The sequence below is a fragment of the Acomys russatus genome, chromosome 21 (genome assembly GCF_903995435.1).
Source record: "Acomys russatus chromosome 21, mAcoRus1.1, whole genome shotgun sequence".
Taxonomy (NCBI): domain Eukaryota; kingdom Metazoa; phylum Chordata; class Mammalia; order Rodentia; family Muridae; genus Acomys; species Acomys russatus.
In genome coordinates, this window is record NC_067157.1 from 11,866,999 (window position 1) to 11,887,663 (window position 20,665).

Genomic DNA, 20,665 nt, shown 5'->3' on the forward strand with positions numbered 1-20,665 from the left:
TCGGGGTCACATACTAAAACCCACAGGGCCAGGCAGGTCTAAATATGCAAAGCGAGTGAGATGAGGCTAGGAGAAGCTACAGAATTTGGCCCCTCCCCTAGGCAGTCACACACTACCCTGCCTGGGGAGTGGACTGCTGTCATTAGGCTTTTTTTCTTTTCTTTTTTTTTTTTTAATTTCAGTTTTTATGTGAAACTACTGTGTTTGATGTATGAGTCTATGTTTTAAAATGTAATGCCTACACCACAAGGACTGTGCCTCAGTTTCTCTTTCTGTCAGACAAGCGGATGAGCTTGTCCAGTCATATACCAAAACAACCCAAGTACACTCACAAGTGCTGAGCAGAGTGACACAACCCCTCACATCTGCTTAAAATCCGGATCAAAATACACAGGGCCCAGTGTTCGGTAAAAATGTTTGAAAGTAAACATGCACACTGGCTTCTGAATTTAAAATCCTCAGAGGATGAGGGTGGCCAACTGATTATTTGGGATCCTTGTGACATACGAGCCTGACTAGAAGGTTCTGCTAACAAATGCAAATGTGGAAGCAGGCAGTGTAGACAACCAGCTTAATAGGTCCTCCAAAAATGGGAGCTGAAAAGTGGGCTAGGGGCCAGAGAAGAGGGGGCAGGCGAACGTGAAAACGTGTGTGTGCTAAATGATGGCCGCATTACAACAAAGAGACACAAAAACCCAAGTATTGACCAAAGGCATGGTGTCAGCAAAATGCCAAACTGTGCTGGATGTAGCCAAAATCATGTTAGTATATTAAGAAGCCAAGCTATAGTGACAAAGGTTTTACCAACACACACACACACACATACACACACACACACACACACACACACACACACACACACACACACAGGAAAAAGACAGATCTTTACTACAATACACACTGCCCTACATTTTCCACTGTGCCAGTTCTGTATCTGTCCCTTTTAGCCTACTTCTATCACAGTCTCTCTGTTGAAATGTTAGTTACTATGGAAACAATGTCATAGTGTGTAAAACCATTGACTGTCCTTGGAAAGGCACTCTTGACAAGACTGAACAGTGGCATGCTTAAAAAAGAGAAGCATGAGAGAACGGTTGTTCAAGAGCACAGTCTCAAAACTGTGACTTCAAGTACCCTCTACCTCAGTGCCCTATGCCTCCAGCAGCTTCCACATGCCACATCCCCTGCCACACTCCCTGCCCAGCGAGTTCCATAGGCCCCCTGGGCTCCAAACAAGTCTCCCATCTAATGTTGCTGCAAACAGTAAAGCCCCTTTAGCTCACACTTTCTTCCAAGAGATGGAGAAGAGCTGGGAGATGGCTGAGCAAGATGGATGATCCAGGGTACACAGAAACAACACTAGAAACCTAGAGATGTAGACCCCAATTGCCTTACTGCTACCAGTAAGAAGAAATAAGGCGACTGACTTCAATTTTTCCTTTGCATTTCAAGTCAAGTTTACAACACTCAAACAATGTACAGGGACCAAGCACGGTGGTGCACACTTGTAAGCCAAGGCAGCAGCAGCAGGAGGAGGAGCCTAAGTTCTGGGCCAGCCTGGGATAACACAGTAAGACCTTTGCTCAAAACAAACAAACAAACAACAACAAAAAATTTCATTTTTCATTTTAGTTTTGCTATATCTTGGTTTTTCGTTTTGGGCGCCTTAGGTGGCTTTTTGTTTTTGTTTTTTGTTGTTGTCTGTTTGGTTTTTTTTTTTTTTTTTTTTTAACTCTAGAGAAATTAGAAGTCTCCAATTTTGGGTAAAATTGCTCTATTTAAAAGCATGAGTGCATATTTTTAAAACGTGCTGTGTGCACCGTAAGTTCTTCGCCTCTAGATATGTCATGTGCAAACAAATATACACAAACACACATGCACAAACTTAGCAAGAAACATGTTAGCTACCCTGACAAAGAAAACAACAGGTACGTGATAAGAGGGACACTGAGGGAAATGGCATGACCGTGACAGACTTCTTCAGACCCCACTCTGCTGCTGTGACGGGAGAGACCGAAAGGGTGAAGGGTAGAAAAGGCAGCAGCCTAAGGCTGTGGGAACAGTGCAGCGGGTGGCAGAGGACAGCACAAAGCAGGTGGGAAATTCAACATCTGACTAGGCTGACTGTGGAGCGGGCTTACTCCTGTCGCTCAGGGGAAGATGTACACAAGCTGTCTCAATTCCAAAGTCACCTGTTCCAGAGTGCCCCTGACCCACCAGGCCTGGGCCTTGCAGTCTGACTGTGCCAGCACTTTTCTGACACAGAACTGCCCACCAGTGAGACAAATGGCACAGTGAAGGGAATTTTACTTCAATGGTGACAGTCCCTCTTGATCACGACACAGGTAACTTTCCTTTCAATGACAATATACAAGCTGTTCACCACAGGCTCACCAAAGTCCCTTGGACATAGAAATTCAGGTCAGCTAACTCCGTCCACTCTTGACTAGGAGGAACACGAGCATCCTGCACTGCGGCCCTGTCACACAGAGGATGTCACTGTGCACAACCACACTGAGCCTGAAGCCGGGCAGTCAAAGGAGACACAGAACGTAAAACAGGTGTGTATAAGCACCTGCCGGAAACAGACCTACCACAGACCTTTTACAAACTGGCCTTTCTCATTCCAGCACTTACTTCTGTCACTAACTAAACGGTTATGCTTTTTTTTGTTTTTTGCTTTTTTGTTTTTGTTTTTGTTTTTTTTAAATCTTCCAATATCCTTTCTGGCCACAGTGAGGCCAAAGAAGAAGAAGAAAATGGAAGCTTAGCTTTTAAAAACAAGTACTGAGTTTCTGATTATCTTTTTCATGTTAGGCAAACTCTACTACTGAGCTACACACCCAACCCCAAATCTTGTTTTTCCAGAAAGTTGGAAATGAATGAGAATTAGCAAAAATGAGGGCTGATATTTACTATCCACCTTGGGAATATCCCCAACCTAAAAAAAATAAATAAATAAAGCACATATCCCAAGTTTGCTAAAGAAGTACCACACAGTACTTCAGATGCCAACAGTTCCTGCAGCAACACTGGTGACAACCCCTGCGCCTGCAGAAGGCTGACTATCGTAAGACTGCAGGGAAACAACGTGCTCTTAAAGCAAGTGACCTGGGCTAAGCTGGGCTTTGCTTAATCCGAGATGAGGTGTGCGCATGCGTGTGATGCGTAGAGGAAGCTCTCTACTGCGTCCCTTTATTAGAAGAAAGCCTTCACCCACAGGTACGGGAGTCCAGGCTTAGAGAAGGTCCCGATGAATGATGGGTGTTTCCATCTGTATCGTGAGCTCAAAATAACCCTCCTAGAAGCTTCTGTCACAGGTGCACTGACTGTGATTGCTGATGCTGCTGCAATGGTGAAAAGTGCTGCACAGGAGGCGAAATGACTTTTTTTTTTCAGTGATGATTGATACATTTTGTGATGTCGAAAACTATGGCCTAACTGTTCAGATTATTAAGGAGCAGAAAGTTTCCTGAATTTTGGTTATGATATACCTAAACTCACAATTGCGTCCAAGCAAGTGACTAAACCCTACTAAGTGCAAAAGGAAGGAAATAAGGGTGCAGAAACTGACGGGTCACATCATATACTCCAGTTTAGAAAAACTGACAAAAATTTTTGTTGCATGCAGAGGATCCGTCACAGCACTGCACATCTTTCCTTCCGCTGGGCGGCTCGCGTATGAGAAATGCTAACCCGACCTAACTCAATGTGACTAACGAGACCTCTCTCAAGCTGAGGTGTGTTTTTGTTCCAAACCAGTTGGAGATCTCTGAAGAAAAGCACTGAAGGAAATAAGCATCTCTGCTCTTGAGGCTGAGAAGCAGACTGGGGTTGCAGCGCGCATAAGGCAAATAAGCAGGAGACGTTGGGGCCTATCCCACAGAAAGTCAGGGAGGAAACCGAGCCTCCGAGGTTCGGTGCTGAAACTCTATGGTGATACTTGGAGCTGGCTTGCCTTGTGGCAGGCTTCTGCTGGAGCGCCTGGTTTTACGTGGGCACAAGTGTTTGTGCTGGGCTAGCACAGAGGGACGTAGAGAAGACTGTGGCCCTCTCTCATCCAAGTCACAGAATGCAGAAGGGACACAGTAACTTACCACACTAAGTGGTGAACTGTAGATATTTGTTGGTAGGTGGGTAGAAAATTCTAAAATAAGGGGGAAAAGCGCATGAAACTATTTGGGCAAAAAGTGTTTACAGTTTCATTATGGGGGCAAAAAAAAAAAAAAAAATGCCTAGGGAGGGCCTTCATTTAGTAGAATTTGCTCTGTACTCACCAGGGAATCTACCCATAATTCTGAAGAGACCGCGTAACTTTATGATAAAATTAAAAACAACTCAGTCTTCATTAAATAAAATAAAATACCAGTGGCACGCGCCCTAAAAACTGACTTGGTAAGTAGCAGAAACTATCACTCTACATTCTTGCTAATGCACAAACACTCAGACTGCTTCTCTGTGTGTATATACATGTTTTTAAGTTTTAGAAATATTTTAACTTGCCAACTAACACATCAGTGTGTGTGTGTGTGTGTGTGTGTGTGTGTGTGTGTGTGTGTGTGTGTGTGTGTATGGAATTGTATTTAGTGACTCTTTTCAATTAAATCGTGGCACCCCATCTCCTAACTCTCCTGGTTCTCTCCAACAGACAAGGAAAAACATGAGGTGTATTTATGGTTTGAGGTTGGCTCAAAGTGTCACAGCAATTTCCTAGCAAGAAAATCCTAAGCGCCGTCCCGCCAGGCATTCCCGCCACACCTCCAACCAACGCGTGCTTTAAAACAGGCCTAAAATTTTCCTTTCAGAAAATACTAGGTATTTCAGGACACAGCAGGTTTTCAAACACATCTTTCTAAATGAAGCATCACCCTTGTACGAATGTCAGTGCAAAATGAAATGTAATTAAAAGGAGCTTTTCTCCCTCTCGTTTGAGTGTTCTGAAAGTACTTATGAATTATACTTGGAAATGAATTCCCGCATAACGGATGCTTTATTTAGCACATGGGGACTGAATATAAATGAAGGGCATCTCCCCTGTGTTTAGGGACATAATTTCTAGCATTTTCCCCCATGAGTTTTTTAAATCCTGCACAAGCAAGAACGAGAGAGAGAGAGAGAGAGAGGAGGAGAGAGGAGAGGAGGGTGAGGCGAGGGATGGAGAGGCGAAGGCGAGATGAGAGAGAGAGAGAATGCGAGAATGTATTTTACACACATAGTAAAATCTCTCTCCTCTGGTCTCCAGCATCAGGGCAAGTCTGAGAAAGGCCTGAATCCCTAATATGCCTCTTCTCCTTCACAGCACTGGGAAGAGCCCCAGGCCTACCCCCAGGAGCTTAGGTCTGGAGAGCCAAAACCCTTGCTACAACCTGTGGCTCCAAAAATGACAGCTCTCTGCTTCTGAGAACTTCTCATGTTTTGCTCCAAGCCAGCCTCCCACAAGTACTCCGGGCCAGAACTTCCTCAAAGGAGTGTTTAAGAGTGCATCTCTTGCCCTCCCACAAAGTGAAAATACAGCCTAACTGCTCAGGCTTCAAGCGTACACTCTTGTATTTTGAAGTATGCTACCTTTATTTCTTAATGGTTAGATCCAACTTAACCACTAACATTGCATTTCTGCTTATGATAGAAAACTATCACCTTCTTGGGTCTCTTAGGAATTAATGCTTTGGTTGCTTCAGGCAATTAGTCAAATTAAACTCCAGCCCTTAACTCTCCCTCTTTCCCCTCGGGGAAGATTACAGACCATGGCAGTGATGAGAACCGTGGTTTGGTCCAAGCCCTGATCTCTAAGGCCCTATGGGCTATCTCCTCCTTCTGTCTTTGGGTGTGGGCTTGGAGCTGCTGACATACTGGTCAGCTCATTAGGGTCTGGCAGTATCTGTAGCCATGATCTCAGGCAGCCTCCAGGTGTAAGCCTGCAATACTTCCTTCTCTGCACTCTCAATGTGACCCCAGAATTCTCAGCATCTCCACAGCTACTCAGAGAGTAAGTGGGACTCTCGGGATTTTCCCCTAGACCATGTGCAAGCTCTGGGGTACCAAGAAGGGACAGGAACTCCGGGACTGCTTCTGCCTAAATGTACCCACAGGAGGACACACTGCAGGGTAGTTTCTTTGCAAAGTTCCACACAGGTAATGGGGCACTAGGTCCTCTGCCTGCAGGGGTTGGTCACTCCAAACAACCGAATGACCCCTTGGAAGAATCCCAGAGGAAGGGTCTTGGGGACTATCTATCCCTTGAGTCTAGGCTGCTCCAAATCTCTGTGAGCTCTTTTCACTAGCCCAGGCAAAAAATTTCTCCTTTCCCTTCAGAGGGGAACTGTCCTACAACCTCCCAACAGGAGCTTGATACAGCCACGCCTAGCCTTCTGAGGTTTGGTTCCTTGGGATCCACAGTTATCTTCCTTCTAACAAAACTTGCATCTCAAGGCTTGAAAGGCCCTTCGTGAGTACCAGAAGCTAAGCAAGTTGCTCCTTGTCCTTGGACATGTTCTGTCTCCCCCTCAAAGTAGAAGCTGCCTTAGCCTCAAAGGGGGAAGAGTCCCAGGGCAGCAAGAAGCAGGGGGGGGGGGGGGGGGAGTGAAATAAAATGGGAGTATGAGTTGAAAATATTATTCCCGTTCAACCAGCTGCTTGTGATGCAACCAACGTCTCCAGGGTCCAGAGCACTCGTTAAGGATAAAAGCAACACACGCACACATCCTTCTTTCAAAATATTTATAAACGCTTGAACCAAGGGCAATAGAGGGCAGCCGGTTCCCATTCTCAAGTTCTTTACATCCAGTGTCCTTACCGTCTAAGGTTTTCTTCTGCAGAGTAGAAATCTGTTTAGTAAAGACCCACCCTCGCACAGCATCTACCTGAAACCTCACCCTGCCCCTCAATGTCCTCATTTGAGGGCCTCTTCACCTTTGTCTCTCTTCCAACATGCCTACTGCGTTAACCCCTCGACCATCGGGCCCATCCTTACCACTCCTGGTTCAAGCCTAGGACCCACCCATGATCTCTACTTTCAGTTGACTCAACTGATGTTTAGTTTAGCGAGCATCCCGCTTGCTTGACTGGTCAAATCACCGCAAGGCCAGCTTTTCCAACCGGTGTCAAAAGTATTACCAGGCAAAGTCGCAAAACTTCTGCGAGAAGAACCATTAAAAGCCTCCAAGTTCCAATGGGGTACCAGTCTGCAGATGCTTATGACCCACGCGGTCATAGCTGTCCTGAAGCCGAATGCTCTCCAAACCTCTTCTGCACTCTCAAGTCCTCTTTTGTCCATTACTCCACCTCTTCCTGACTCATCCGCAGCTCCCTCATTAGTGGAGGAGAGAGAGCAACAAGAGCCATCTTCCTTCCCAAGCACAAAGCACTGTTGCAGAGGCAAGGCCAAGGTTTCATCCAGTGTAAAGAGAGGGAATGCCTGTCAGAGCTGGAGGTGAGGAACAGGGAAGGCAGGCAGGCTTGCCTTAGATGTGGCAGACTGGGGACTCAATCCCTTCCACAGGCTAGACTTTTCCACATGGAGCAGTTCTGGTGGGAGCACAGTAGGGCAACGGTTGGGACTGCAATTTTACAAGCATGGAGCAGTTCTGGTGGGAGCACAGTAGGGCAACGGTTAGGATTGCAATTTTACAAGCATGTCTTCATCCGCATGGAGCAGTTCTGGTGGGAGTATAGTAGGGCAACGAGTGGGACCGGAATTTTACAAGCATGTCTTTTCCACATGGAGCAGTTCTGGTGGGAGCATAGTAGGGCAACGAGTGGGACTGCAACTTCACAAGCATCAAGTCTCTGTGGATCACACGCCAATGAATGAGCTGTGATCTACCCATTTCCGGGAGCTGCCGGCACTTCCACCTGGATGTGCTCCTTCTACCACATTCGTGGATTCTTCCCAGGCGCCCTCGCTGAGCCTCATAGAGTAACCCAGCCTCTAAGAAAACTCCAGCCCGAGCCGTCTGAAAGTATACTCAACAATGACAAACCAATGAGCATTCTCAGGTCTGCTGTACTCACAAAGTAAAGGGCGAGGCATGGCCCGTTCTCCATGCTTTTACCCCGCTGGAGGGCAGGGTGAGAAAGTCGGCACTGCATTTTCACCCAAGATGATGGAACGCAGGGAGAATACAAATCATTACCTGAAAACAGAATGTGGATTCTAACCTGACTCTGAGGATCTGTGAGCACAGAGGATCATCTGAGGTTCTACCGCCCACCTAGGAAGTTTTCCTTAAGATACATGCCCACCTGCAAGTAGTACTTAACACACAAGAACACTGTAACCAGCAAGTACACAACAGGCACACAGCTCGCTACAGTGTTATGCAACCTTTTTAGTCTATTGCTACTAACACAGATAGCACTGACAATGGCCTGCACAAAAGTGGCTGGACATGAACACACTGGGTAAATAAGTCAAGTGCTGCCATTAGATGCCACCAAAGGGTAAAGTCCAGCTCGTTGGAGCAGTATGTGATTTCTTACATTTATGATGAGGGGGCAGGAAATATTGAACCCTGGACTGTGCATGGCTAGCGCAGAGGAAACACCCCATCCCCACTTCTCCCAGATCACAACAGCCTTTCAAACCACGGTGAATACCAGGAACGTTCCCTTTTGCTTCCGCAGCCGTCTTACATCCACGGAGAATGTTCTTTCCGCGCCAGCACATAAAACCTGGCGTTTAGGTGAGGGCTGGGTAGGGGAAGCCATTAATGAGGAACCCTGGTGCAGCGTATAGGTGGTTCAGAAGATGCTTAGTGAATGCCCAACAAACACCGGCCACCATGCAGTTGTGTCTTTTGTCAGAAAAAGGACTAGTCCAGTCACTCCTGTAACCATGAAAAACATTCTACAAAAAAGCTCATTTCCTATGATTCCTCTGAAAAATGTACCCCGCCCCCCCCCCCAAAAAAGGCTGAAGCTGAGCTGCAGTGTCAAATCCTTACTCTGCAGGACCTTAAACTGAGTACAGAACCCTCCTCCCCTGCTAAAGACGTTCTTCAGACGGTGCCACGTGGAGAAGGTACTCCCACAGGCAAAGCTTCCTTCTGTATGGCTGAGGCCACTCAGTCCAATGCCAAGTCCAGAAATGGGCAGGTCCCGGCAGGTGAGGCCGTTCTCTCTGTCCTGGGGGCCGTGGGGCACAGCTGTAGCGCCTCCGCCAGCTCCCTTCACTGTTCACTGCTATATGCTTCCAATGTCCCCCAGATGTGGGACCATTCTGTATATTCTCCCTGGTCTTGCATGTCTCTTTGCACTGTGGGAACCTCTTCCCCACCTCCACGTCTTTTTATACCCCCCATCTGGCCCCCCTACCCTGCTGCCTTTGAAAACTATGTTGGTAGAGACTTAACGGCAGAGGAGGAAGACCTAACTACTCTCCTGACCACTCTAAACTTTGAGCAAAAAAGCTGAAGCTTCTGAACAAAGTTCTTGAGATACCTGCCATTCTCAAGAGATGACCAAGCCTGAGCCGCCTGGGACAACTGGTAAACCTGCACCTCAGTCGGTAGGGAGTGCGTCTTCTGCCACCAGAACACAAGGAAGCTCGCCACTCAGGAAGATGCCCGCCTAATGCCAAAATATCCAGGAAACCAGCTGCCCCCAGGGCCCATGTAAAGAAGCATTACTGACCCCTACTTTTGAGTGACACTGCTGTACGCTGCAAGTTGACAGACCAAAAGATGCAAGAGCGAACAACAATACACTGGCACAGAAAAGACCAACAATCTCTTGAGAAGACAGGACTCCCACATAAGGGCTTGAGGAAACTGGAGAGCCGATATTTGCTAAATTAGCAGCTGGAGTATTAACTTGGGCAAATCCTAAAACTCTTTGAACCTTGGCTTTCTCAGAGCAGGTTTTCACAAGGCATCAGGTCTGAGAAAGCAACTGAGAGATCTAAATGCTTAATGTAAGACAAAGAGGAAACTGGGATTCTAGCTGGGCCTTGACAAACAGGAAGAATTCTAAGGGAAAGGAAAGAGTAGGTAGGGGGCCAGAAAAGAGGGGGAAAAGCCAGAACGCGTGATCCATGTTAAAGATAGAATGAGTGGACAGACAAACCTCCTGGCTAAGCAGTGAGGTGAGCCAGGTATAACTGAGGAATGACATGGAGACCACAGGTTTAGAAGGCCATGCATGCTCAGGAATGTGGTCCTCCTCCTCCCCTTCCTCCTCCGTGGGTGGTCAGTACTCAGGAGGAACCAACATCAACACCAGCAGGATCAACATCCTCCCCACTGGATCCCCAGCATAGGAGTGAAGCTAATGTCCTCTGCACGGCAGAGGCAGAAGGATACATATCCTGAGAATGTGGCCCGGACCGAGGTGTACAACCAACGGGCACAGAACGACACTGTCAGGGAGGAGACAAAGAACGACACGTTAGGAGTGTGCTGACATGCCAGCTCCGGGCCCTGTATCTGAGAACAGTAAGGTGCTGTGTTTGTTTGCAGCTCTAGATTAGAAAATAAGCTAGAGCAAAGTGACATCCTCCAAACTGAGAGAATAATTGGGAATAGAAACCAGTGCTTTAAGAAAAAAAAAGAAAAGAAAAAGAAAACTCTTATGTTACTTACAGGGTGAAATTAAAAATAAAACGGAAACAAAAACCGAATTTTGCAAGCGTCAGTATTTGAAAATGCCATGGCCTTTGAACCAGCACAATGCTGGTGTGGAAGTAAAGGGCCTGGTCGGTGCTCATCTGCCTTTCAGTCCAGCCTTAACTGGTCAGGCTGTCACAGACAAACGGACCCAATCACGTTTTGGGGGGATTAAAAGAAGGATTGGGGGAAGTTCCCCAGGCTTTGTTGTCGGAATGAAAACCTGGCTCGTTTTAACTTCTCCGTTAAAGCCCTACTTTTCTATATAAAGCAGATGGACTCCTTACACAACTTCTCAAACGCCGACTATTTTGGGGTGCCTTAAAGATGGAAGCCCTGAAGAAATAAAGACTGAATTCACCAAATAAAATCCCACTAGCACACTCAAGAGGAGAAGGGACTTAAAAACCTTTCAAATACAAGCTAAGGGGTCTTCTTTTGTCAGAAGCCAGGGCTCCCCCAACTCTGGCTGGGGGCTCATTTCCAAAAACTCCTACCTGCTCCCACTAGAGCTAAGACTCTCCTCACTCCCTGCCTTCTAAAAGCTCCGCTGCCTCGGTTCTCACTGCTCCTCCCAGCTACGGAGATTTCAAAATATTTGACCCTGCCTGTCCTACGGTGATCAGAAAGTGGGCTGGGAACACAAATTCCAGCAGGGCCCGGTACTCTACTGTGCTCTTCTTATGAGGTAAAACCTCGTTTTCTTACCTGTTTGCTGTTCTATTCTACAAGGGTGAATGGAAGAATAAAGGGGCCGATGTTGCTGGGCAGTGGTGGCGCACGCCTTTAATCCCAGCACTCAGGAGGCAGAGGCAGGCAGATCTCTGTGAGTTTGAGGCTAGCCTGGTCTACAAAGAGAGCTCAGGACAGTCAAGGCTACACAGAGAAACCCTGCCTCAAAAACAAACAAACAAACAAACAAACAAACAAAGGGGCCAATGTCTGCACTGCACTAGCTGTGTGGTGCTGGCACAGGAGCTGCTGGATACACACAATGCTCCTTCACAGATCACAGTCTCTTTTGAGAGATGGAGCAAAAGGAAAGTAAGGAATAGAAGACACCAAAGCCAGACCACCTGGGTTCAGATGCCCAGCTTTGCCACTTACTAGCTATGACAAGACAAAAATAAAATAAAATAGTCACAAAATCATCTTTAGGCTTCCGTTGTCTTGTTAAGCGGGGCTAGTAATATCATGGAATAATGCTGTGTGCTACCCTGACAAATCACCCCCCACAGACCCATGATTCGCCAACGGCTTACATGTTACTGTAAAAGTCCAGTCCTCCTTGTCCCCCACCCATTTGACTCCCTCTGCCGCATGAGTCAGCCTGTGATGAGGGTGGCAGGAGGCGGTGAGCAAGTGCTGTAGGAGCCCTGAGGGAGGGGTGGGAGTGGGGGCTTCTCAGGAAGTGAGTCCTCAGGAGTGAGCTCTTCACAGCGGGGCAAAGGTGCTTGTATGTGCTCTAGCACATGACACAGCAAGTGCAAAGGCGAAGAGACAGGGAAGAGGTACCACAGCCTTCAGAAGCAGGGAGCGCCGGGCGTGGTGGCGCACGCCTTTAATCCCGGCACTCGGGAGGCAGAGGCAGGCGGATCGCTGTGATTCGAGGCCAGCCTGGTCTACATAGTGAGTCCAGGATGGCCAAGGCTACACAGAGAAACCCTGTCTCGAAAAAAAAAAAAAAAGAAAGAAGAAGAAGAAGAAGAAGGGAGCACCCAGGCGCAGCCTCACTACTGATTAGCTGCGTGACACATGCAAGTGACCTCACAACATTGAGTCTCCCCATGTGACTAAGGGGGATAATAATATTGTGCCTGTCACATGGAGTTGCTATGATTTTTAAAAATTACTGTGTGCAGAATGGCAAACACAGGCCTCCAGGGCTCAATAAAAGGCTGGCGTTATCTGTCCAGGGCTCAATAAAAGGCTGGCGTTATCTGTCCGGCATATTCAGACAAGAGCAGGTAGCTGTGGTAAGCTGTGCGCATCTTTTATTACCAAGAAAAAAAATTGGGGGGGGGGGGTGTGAACAGGGTCAAAGCACACTAATCCTTTCTGATATTGTAAAAAACAAACTAACTTTTTTTTCTCCCAAAAGCTTAGAGGAAATAGGTGTTCAGTATCTACTTTCCCAAGACGGGACAGTGTCGCTTGAGATCCCAGGCATACTCATGCAGAACGGGATCTGTGCTTCCTAAATACACCCAAGAAGACCAAGGTGGCCTCCTATCCTGAGGGAGGTGCAGCGCAGGCCCTGTACAAACAGGCGGAGCCCAACAGAAGCGCTCTCCTCCAAATGCCACAATGCTGAAGTTTCATGAGTCAGGAAAGCATTCTCTTTTCCTCCCACGTCTTTATTAGGCCGTAAATCCAGTTCAGTTTATATCCTTCTAGGATTACTGCATCCTAATCAAGTCCAGAGGGTCACTTATCCCCGTGCTGTCTATGCTACATGTCACCCAACCCAGCCAGATGATGTTGCCGAAGCTACTTTGGTTGTTTTTAAGAGCTAAAAATTAGATTTGCTTGACTATGAACTCTCAAAGATGGTCATAGTTCTCTAAATAACCCAGCTCTTTTTCCCTCCAGAAGTCAAATGCATGCATGGTTTTTCCATCTTTGAAGTTTCCTTTTCCTTTACAAAACCAGGATACATTCTAAAGTCAAACTTGAGGGGCTGAAATATTAAGTAGGTTACAATTCTGGCCGTCTAATCAAAACAAAGAAACCCTTTACACAAGGCTGGCTTCAGAGTGTCTTTACGCTTCTGTTCTCAAGGATAAAGCCGAGTCTGCATTTCTTAAAAAGACTCACTGAAAATGCTGTCTTAACTACAACGTATGGGCCAATTTCCTACCTTTCCCAACATTTCTTGCTCTGAGACTGACAGTCTTCCATTAACTCTCTGTAGAAACACTCAAAATTCCCTAGTATACACACAATACATGTTAAAACACACACACACTCACATACAAATACAGCAGTGTTCAAGATCATGGACATCCTAAGGCATTAATATGCTCTCTGCTTCCTAAATGTTTGTGCCTCTGTGGGTGTGTGTGCACGCATACATTATATATTATATATTAACAGTAGCAAACACAGTTCACTGGTAGGTAGGGCTGTGATTCGAAGTGCTTTATGTTCACTCAGTCTCCACTTAAAGAAATGGAAGCAGAGAGGAGGCTTAGCGGTTAAGAACGCATACTGCTCTTGGAGAGGACCTTAGTTCAGTTCCCTGAACCCACGTTGGGCAGCACACAACTGTAGATATCTCTAGCTCCAGGGAATCTGATACCTTGGCCTCCTCAGACACTTGTACTCACATGCATTTGCTCCTCCTCCACCCCCAACACACACACACACACACAAACAAACAACACACACACACACACACACACACACACACACACACTTTAAGAAATGAACGAGCAGAGCCCGGCACGGTGCGCATGCCTTTGATCCCAGCACTCAGGAAGCAGAGGCAGGTGGCTCTGTGTGAGTTCAAGACCAGTGTGGTCTACAAACAGCCAAGACCAGGTCTTGGTTCCAAGAGAAACTCTGTCTTGGAAAAAAGGAAAGAAAGAAAGAAATGGATGATCAAACCGGAACCCCACCTCAGCTCCAGACTCTAAACCCCCACCCCTTACCTGAACAGAAGGGCTCAAAACCTGGTGACTTTGGCACTTTTGACTACATTACCAACTCTCTCTGGATTTCATTTTGTCTCTAGTGAAATTAGCGTGTTGAACTATATGATCGGTAACATTCTGGGGCCCATGACCCAGGCCCTTGAAAAGCTCTGCAAGCAGATTCCTTGTGATTATACGCAAACTTCACCACCTGTCTGTGGAGAAGCAGATAACAAGACTACTCCCTCAAGCCCAAGGACAGAAGTTACGTTTGGGCATTGAAGTCAGCGAAGAACTCATCCCGCCATAGCTTTGCCTCCATCACGCCCTGCGTCAGCACAGGTCCAAGGGCAGTGGGTCTGCCCATTGGTAGCCTGGAACCTCCAGACTAAGCCAAATAAACTTTTTTTCCTTGCAAAAAAAAAAAAAGACTACTCCCTCTCTGGTCCCTGAATGATTCTCTGGTTGGGTTCCCAAATTTCCTATGCTAAATCCAATAGTGCTTTTCATCCCATATCTTTCTTCTTTTCTTCTTCTTCTTCTTCTTCTTCTTCTTCTTCTTCTTCTTCTTCTTCCTCCTCCTCCTCCTCCTCCTCCTCCTCCTCCTCCTCCTCTTCTTCTTCTTCTTCTGGTTTTTCGAGACACTGTTTCTCTGTGTAGCCTTGGCTATCCTCGACTCACTTTGTAGACCAGGCTGGCCTCGAACTCACAGTGATCCACCTGCCTCTGTCTCCTGAGTGCTGGGATCAAAGTTGTGCGCCCCCATGCCCCACTTCAGGCCCTATCTTGTCACCTCTTTGGCCCTAGCTACTACTGACCTCCTCCACTGAGGGCCTGCATTCCTATTTCTGCTACTGGGCTCACCTTGGCCTCACCTTGGCCGCATCTAGTCTTTCGACTGCTACATTTTCCCCATGGGGCATATCCGTGGCTTCCAGTACTTTGCAATTTGCTACTAGCAAATTGTCTTCGTTGTCTTCTCTAGTTCCGGACCCGCCCATCCAGGCACTGAAGCCATCCTTCTGCTGCCCTGCCGGTCTCCACGTGTCTCTACCCCATTTCACAGTGGTCTCTCTTCTGTGTCTCAATCTTTCTCACTCTGTCACTAGGTACTAAACCCTTTCCATCCAATCCTCCATTTGCCGTTCTCAGATCCTCATATAATCCTCCCAGACGGTTCTCGGCCACCTCAAGCCAAAGCCCCACACTAAGACCAGAAAACACAAATGGGGCTAACGCCACATCTCTTCTTGAAATACCTCTATGGCCCTCAGGATGAGTATTTTAAAAGTGTTTTCAATTTCCCCTTCAGCTCTGTCTTATGCCCCTGGTGCAGCGCTCCACTGCCTCCATCTAGTTTTGAACTAGTTGCAGCATCCCAAATAGTCTGAGCATTTACCTTTTCTCACACACACACACACACACACACACACACATTATTTATTTGTTTATTTTCTGGTATAGTAGACTTCCCATGAACTGAGCTAGTCAATTCTCACTCCCACATATTATCTCCTCCTGTACCAAGTGGAATAGAGCAAGGATGCTAAGAGTCAAACTGACTGAGCCTGAGCCTGACTCCTCCCTTAGAATTGCGGCCTTAGATTACTTATTCAGGAAGTATTGAAACTTATCGTTTCCCTTCTATTAAACAGTGATTATCAGAGACATTCGCTTCTATCATTACTGCTCAGATCAGAGCCTACGCGGAGCATGACACAGAGTGACTGGTCAGTGAACGCTGGCTATTGTGTAGTATTATCATCTCCTCTAGTAGACTGTGGGCTTCGGGGGAGCATGGGCTCTGCAAGTGTTCACTCTTGCAACCTTATCTCCTTGCGTCCTTGCACAAAGCAGCATAGCAGGCTACTGTTTGTGGAGCAGATAAATGTAAGGACATGGCCATTGCAAAAATAAAAGTACATTATCAACTGTGATGACTGATATGAACAGAACTCCTACGGTAACATAGGAACCCTCTGGAATGCCTGCAGCTAGCTCCCCTTTCCCAGGGCCAGAAACACAGTTACCTTCCATGCAATATGCTGGACGCAATGGTACAGCCAGGAGAGCTGGCAATGGAGTCTCGCCTGTCCTCCGAGCTGAAGGGAAAAGAGAAGCTCAGTTTCCAAGCCAAAACAGAAATCATCATAAAAGAAGGCTGTGTTGATGAATAAATAGTACTGTACGTTCAAGTCCTTGGTAGCCTATGCAAATAGAAAAAGGACTCTCACTCCCTCATCTTTGCTGTCCCCAGGTCCCCACGAAGCCTCCTCCTTAATGGTATCACCGGGTCTCATTTTCTTAATTTCTTAATTTCTACTGTGATTTGTAAGGATCCTCCCTAGCCTCACTGGCATGTACAGAGCTGCCAGATTAAAAAAAAAAAACTAGGCCAAGATAGGTGCTTCTGGGATAAAAGAACCACAGCAGAGTCTATAGAGTCAGCATCAAATGATGGCAACGGGCTGCCCAGTGATTTCAGGTGGCTCCCTGAAATGACAAAGAGCCAGGTTTTCAAAAACATGCTAAAAGATGAAAATACCTGACCTTATAAAAGCAAAGCAATGAAACAGTAATGGCTTTTGCTCAAGTGTTGAGTGTTGGTTGCCACCAATCGCACGCTTCTTCTCCCTTTCTCTGGGCACGTGGAGCTCAGGTTCTCCTGCACTTAAGCACGGCCACATAGCCAGCCCTCGCCTAAAAGCTGAGTGGCAGTGACGTGTGCTGCGTCCAAACCAAAGCATTTTAAAGACAGATGCATGCTCCCCAATTCTCCTCATCCCACCCATCTGTCAGCTGAGACGGTTGTATTGGAAAGCTGTGGCGCACTGCAAGACTGGGACCCAGAACCACTCACTGTATAGATGAAAGCCACCTACAGAACAGAAACACCTAGTGGGGACTATCACACAAGCAAGAATAAATATCTTCTGTTTTTGTACCCCACTGTATGTTTTTTGTTTTGTTTTGTTTTGTTTTTCCGAGACAGGGTTTCTCTGTGTAGCCTTGGCTGTCCTACACTCGCTTTGTAGACTTAGCTGGCCTTGAACTCACAGTGATCCGCCTGCCTCTGCCTCCTGAGTGCTGAGATTAAAGGTGTGCGCGACCACCGCCTGGCTCCCACTGTATGTTTTCAGGCTGCTAACATGAGTTTACTTCAAACAGATATTGGGTACAAATCACTGACCTAATTCACGCGTGGTGCTCACTAAATGAAATCGCCAAGTAATACCAACTAAAGCAAAACTTGAGAGAAAAGGGGACAAGCCAGATTAGGTTCTCTGCCCAACGTGATGACCAGTTAATGGCAGAAATGGACAGAAGACAAGCATAATATCCAGTGATGATGTTCACAGACAAATTTGGAGACATGGTGGCTTGCCTGGGGCGGAGGAGTTGGAGGAGGCTTCAGGAGACAGATGACTTTTGTGCTGGGACTGGAGGGCAAAGGCTTCAAGAGCATCAGATGGAGGTTAGAGTCCAGACCCAGGGTCAGATGGGGTTAGGTCCAGACCCAGGGAAGTGGAGCACATTTGTTCATGTTCAACTTTATCATTAGTAAGAGCCTGTAGCTTGCTCAGTACAGTGTGAGCTTATTGTGTACTGACCTTCCTTTCTGGGTCTGGTACCCAACAAAGCAGCCTTTGTTTTCTGAGAATATTCAGTATTAATCCTTCTGCCTATACACGCATACATGCATGCATGCATGCATGCATACATACATACATACATACATACATACAAACAAGCAATGTAAAAAGTTCCATGAGGAATCCTCAGAGTTTAATGCATCACAACTCTCTTCAGAAAAAACGGCTCAAGAATGAGCTTGGGACAGTTTTGTTACTGTCCACAGTCCAGGAAGCAGCAGCTCCAACTTAACTTTTGACATACCCCGCCTGCCATTTATTCACATAGCATGTCTACTTTAAAAGGAGCATCGTAAGTCCTGAACTCAGGTATCACCACCCCCTGTTCATAGCAAACTACCCCCAAAGCTTGAGTTGAAAGCACTTGCTCTGAAGTCAGATGAATGCATGGTACCCATGGGGCACAGACAGGGAGACAGAGCACAAAGGATGCAAAGTATTGTAGTTGCTTCGGTGGTAAGAGGAAGGGTGTGGACACCCAAAGTCAACCTTGAAGCAAACAAGTGGCTTCTCCAGTGGTCTTCCAATGCCAACCCAGAGCTTTTCTATCCACAGCCCAAGTCACACCAATAAAAGGCCAACGCAACATTGCTGAGCACAAACCAAGAACACATTTCAAAAGACTGCATTCAGCAAAGAGGCCTTGGACTTCAGAGAATCCAGTCAGGCTGCCTCATTCTTGTTAAACTGTTTGATTCTGACTCAGAAACAAGATTCCTCTGATTCCCCCAGCAATTTATCCCGTCTCAGGTATCAGTACCTATCCGCCGCCGGCCCCCCAAAAAAAGGGGGGGAAGGGAAGGACGGAGGAAGGAAGGTTTCTTTGAAAGTGTAACAACTCCTCAAACAGCTGAAATAATTTCCTGCCTTAAATAGAAGAAACTGCAGTTGCCACTCAATGTTACCACCAGTCTGTGAATACAGCAAACTGCTTGCACCTGCCACCCGGGATCTTCCAGCTTTCATTTTTTTTGGTAAATGTGGCAGAAAGGACTAAGAGACCAACTGCTTCATCAGAAAGAATGAGACACAAGAAGCATGGTGCCCTGGGTACTTTATGTGTCTCTTCTCTGTAAACTGAAAAGGCTCTTTGTGTCACACACACACACACACACACACACACACACACACACACACACAGAAGGAGTCTGATTTATTAAAGGAAGGAGGGGCAAAATGGGTGATTTTGTTATCCCTCCTCCCAGTGAGTTCCAAGAAATGCCTCCCGGGCCCAAGCTTGGTGGCCTCTTTCTAGTCCAGTCCGGTCTGCCTGTGGCCGCAGAGATAAGAGAGCCTGGAGGAGACCAAACAAAACCATCCACCGACCTAGGGAAGTAGGGAGGAAATCAGTGAGTGGAGAAGGGGGGAGAAATGAGCTAGAGAGAGCAGAAGGGGTGGGGGACAGAGGAAGAGGAGGCAAGGCCAGGCACAGGGGAAAGGGGAAGGGTGGGTGGGTAGCAGCACAGGAAGGGTGAAGGGAAGGGTGGGGGAAGTGCAAGGGAGGTTCCAGAAATAGGCAGGAGGATGCGCTGGGGAAGGCGAGGGCCGCCAAGGGAGGAGGCCGAGAGGTGGAGGAGTGGGGCAGGGGTTGGGTAGGGAGGAAAGCAGCACGGGGCATCAATTATTAAGTGATTACATCATCCCTGACATTAAAACAACACACACAGCCAGCCCTGGTCCCCGCGGGGGGCCGCGAAAGCAGGGCGGGGGCGGAGCTGGGCCAACCTCGCCCCCAAGCCAAATCCTATTTTTCACCCGGCGCCCGCCGGCGGCTGAGGAAATGTACCCCGGTGGCCGCGCAGCCTCAGGGCGGCACCCCGCATCGGTGTCCTGCGTCGCGGGGCGCCCCGGAGGCTGCGCGGTGGGACCGCAGCGGGGGCAGCTTGTGCGGGGGCGCTGGGTCGGGCGTCTCCGCAGCATCCCGCGGCTCCGCGCATCCCCGGCCGCTTACCTGCGTGGCGTGGCGCTCGGCTCCGGAGCACATTCACATGGTCCTCTCCGCCCTCCTCCGGCGCGGCCCGGGCGGCTCCGGTGGCTCCGCGGCGGGGCCCGGGAGCTCGTGGGCCTCGCGAAGGCGCCGAGGGGGCGGCGCCGGTGTCCCCGGCCCGGCAGCCCGGTCCTCCCTGGCGCAGGCGGCGGCTTTTGTGTGTTCCCGGGGAGTCCTCGGGGCTCTCCGGCTCGAGGCGGCCTCTCGCTGCGCTCCTGACCGGCGGGCGGGTCACGGAGGCCCGGCGCACGGCGACCCCTCCTCCTCTGCGCGGAGCCCCCTCCCCGCCGGCTGCGCTCCTGACAGATGGCGCAACTGCACCGACGCGCCGCCGCCGCCGCGGCTCCTCGCAGCTATACTCGCTGATGCTCGGGCTGCTCCGGATCCCGAGGGGTGCGAGAGGAGGCGGGGATACGCCCTGAGACTGTCAGGCCGTTCTACCCTATCAAAGGGCCCTCTGGGAGCTGAGGGACGCAGCCATTGGTGCGCGCGTCGGAGGCGGGACGGCTATGGGTGGGGCAACCGAGTGGGTTGAGCGTAACTGTGGTGGCGGGCGTCCTGGCGTGCGGGCCGCGCCGGGTGTGCGAGAGGATGCGAGGTTGGAGGTGGAGGAGGAGGAGGAGAGGTGTTTGTGTCTGAGGATCGTGTGGAGTTGGGAGTTGGTTAGGTGACAAGAGAGAGCGGTGGGAATGAGCTGCCTTTTGCTTTGCTAGTGGAGACTGGCACCTGCCTCACAGCCACGGGAACCTCTCCAGAGAAATAGCCTCGCCTTTGAGAGAGGGAGGATAA

General features: G+C 48.4%; 1 protein-coding gene across 3 annotated transcripts in view; it reads right to left on the minus strand.

The window, feature by feature from the left end:
* Nucleotides 1–19,977, minus strand: part of Fyn (FYN proto-oncogene, Src family tyrosine kinase) — a 192,833-nt gene extending 172,856 nt beyond the window's left edge. For 2 of the 3 annotated variants that reach the window (XM_051164535.1, XM_051164530.1), the window contains exon 1: nt 19,841–19,971. The gene's annotated coding sequence lies outside the window, so the exon portion shown is untranslated. Of the gene's footprint in view, nt 1–19,840 lie in introns of all 3 variants that reach the window. The other variant, XM_051164531.1, reaches the window with a different exon arrangement.
* Between the last annotated feature and the right edge of the window lie 688 nt (nt 19,978–20,665).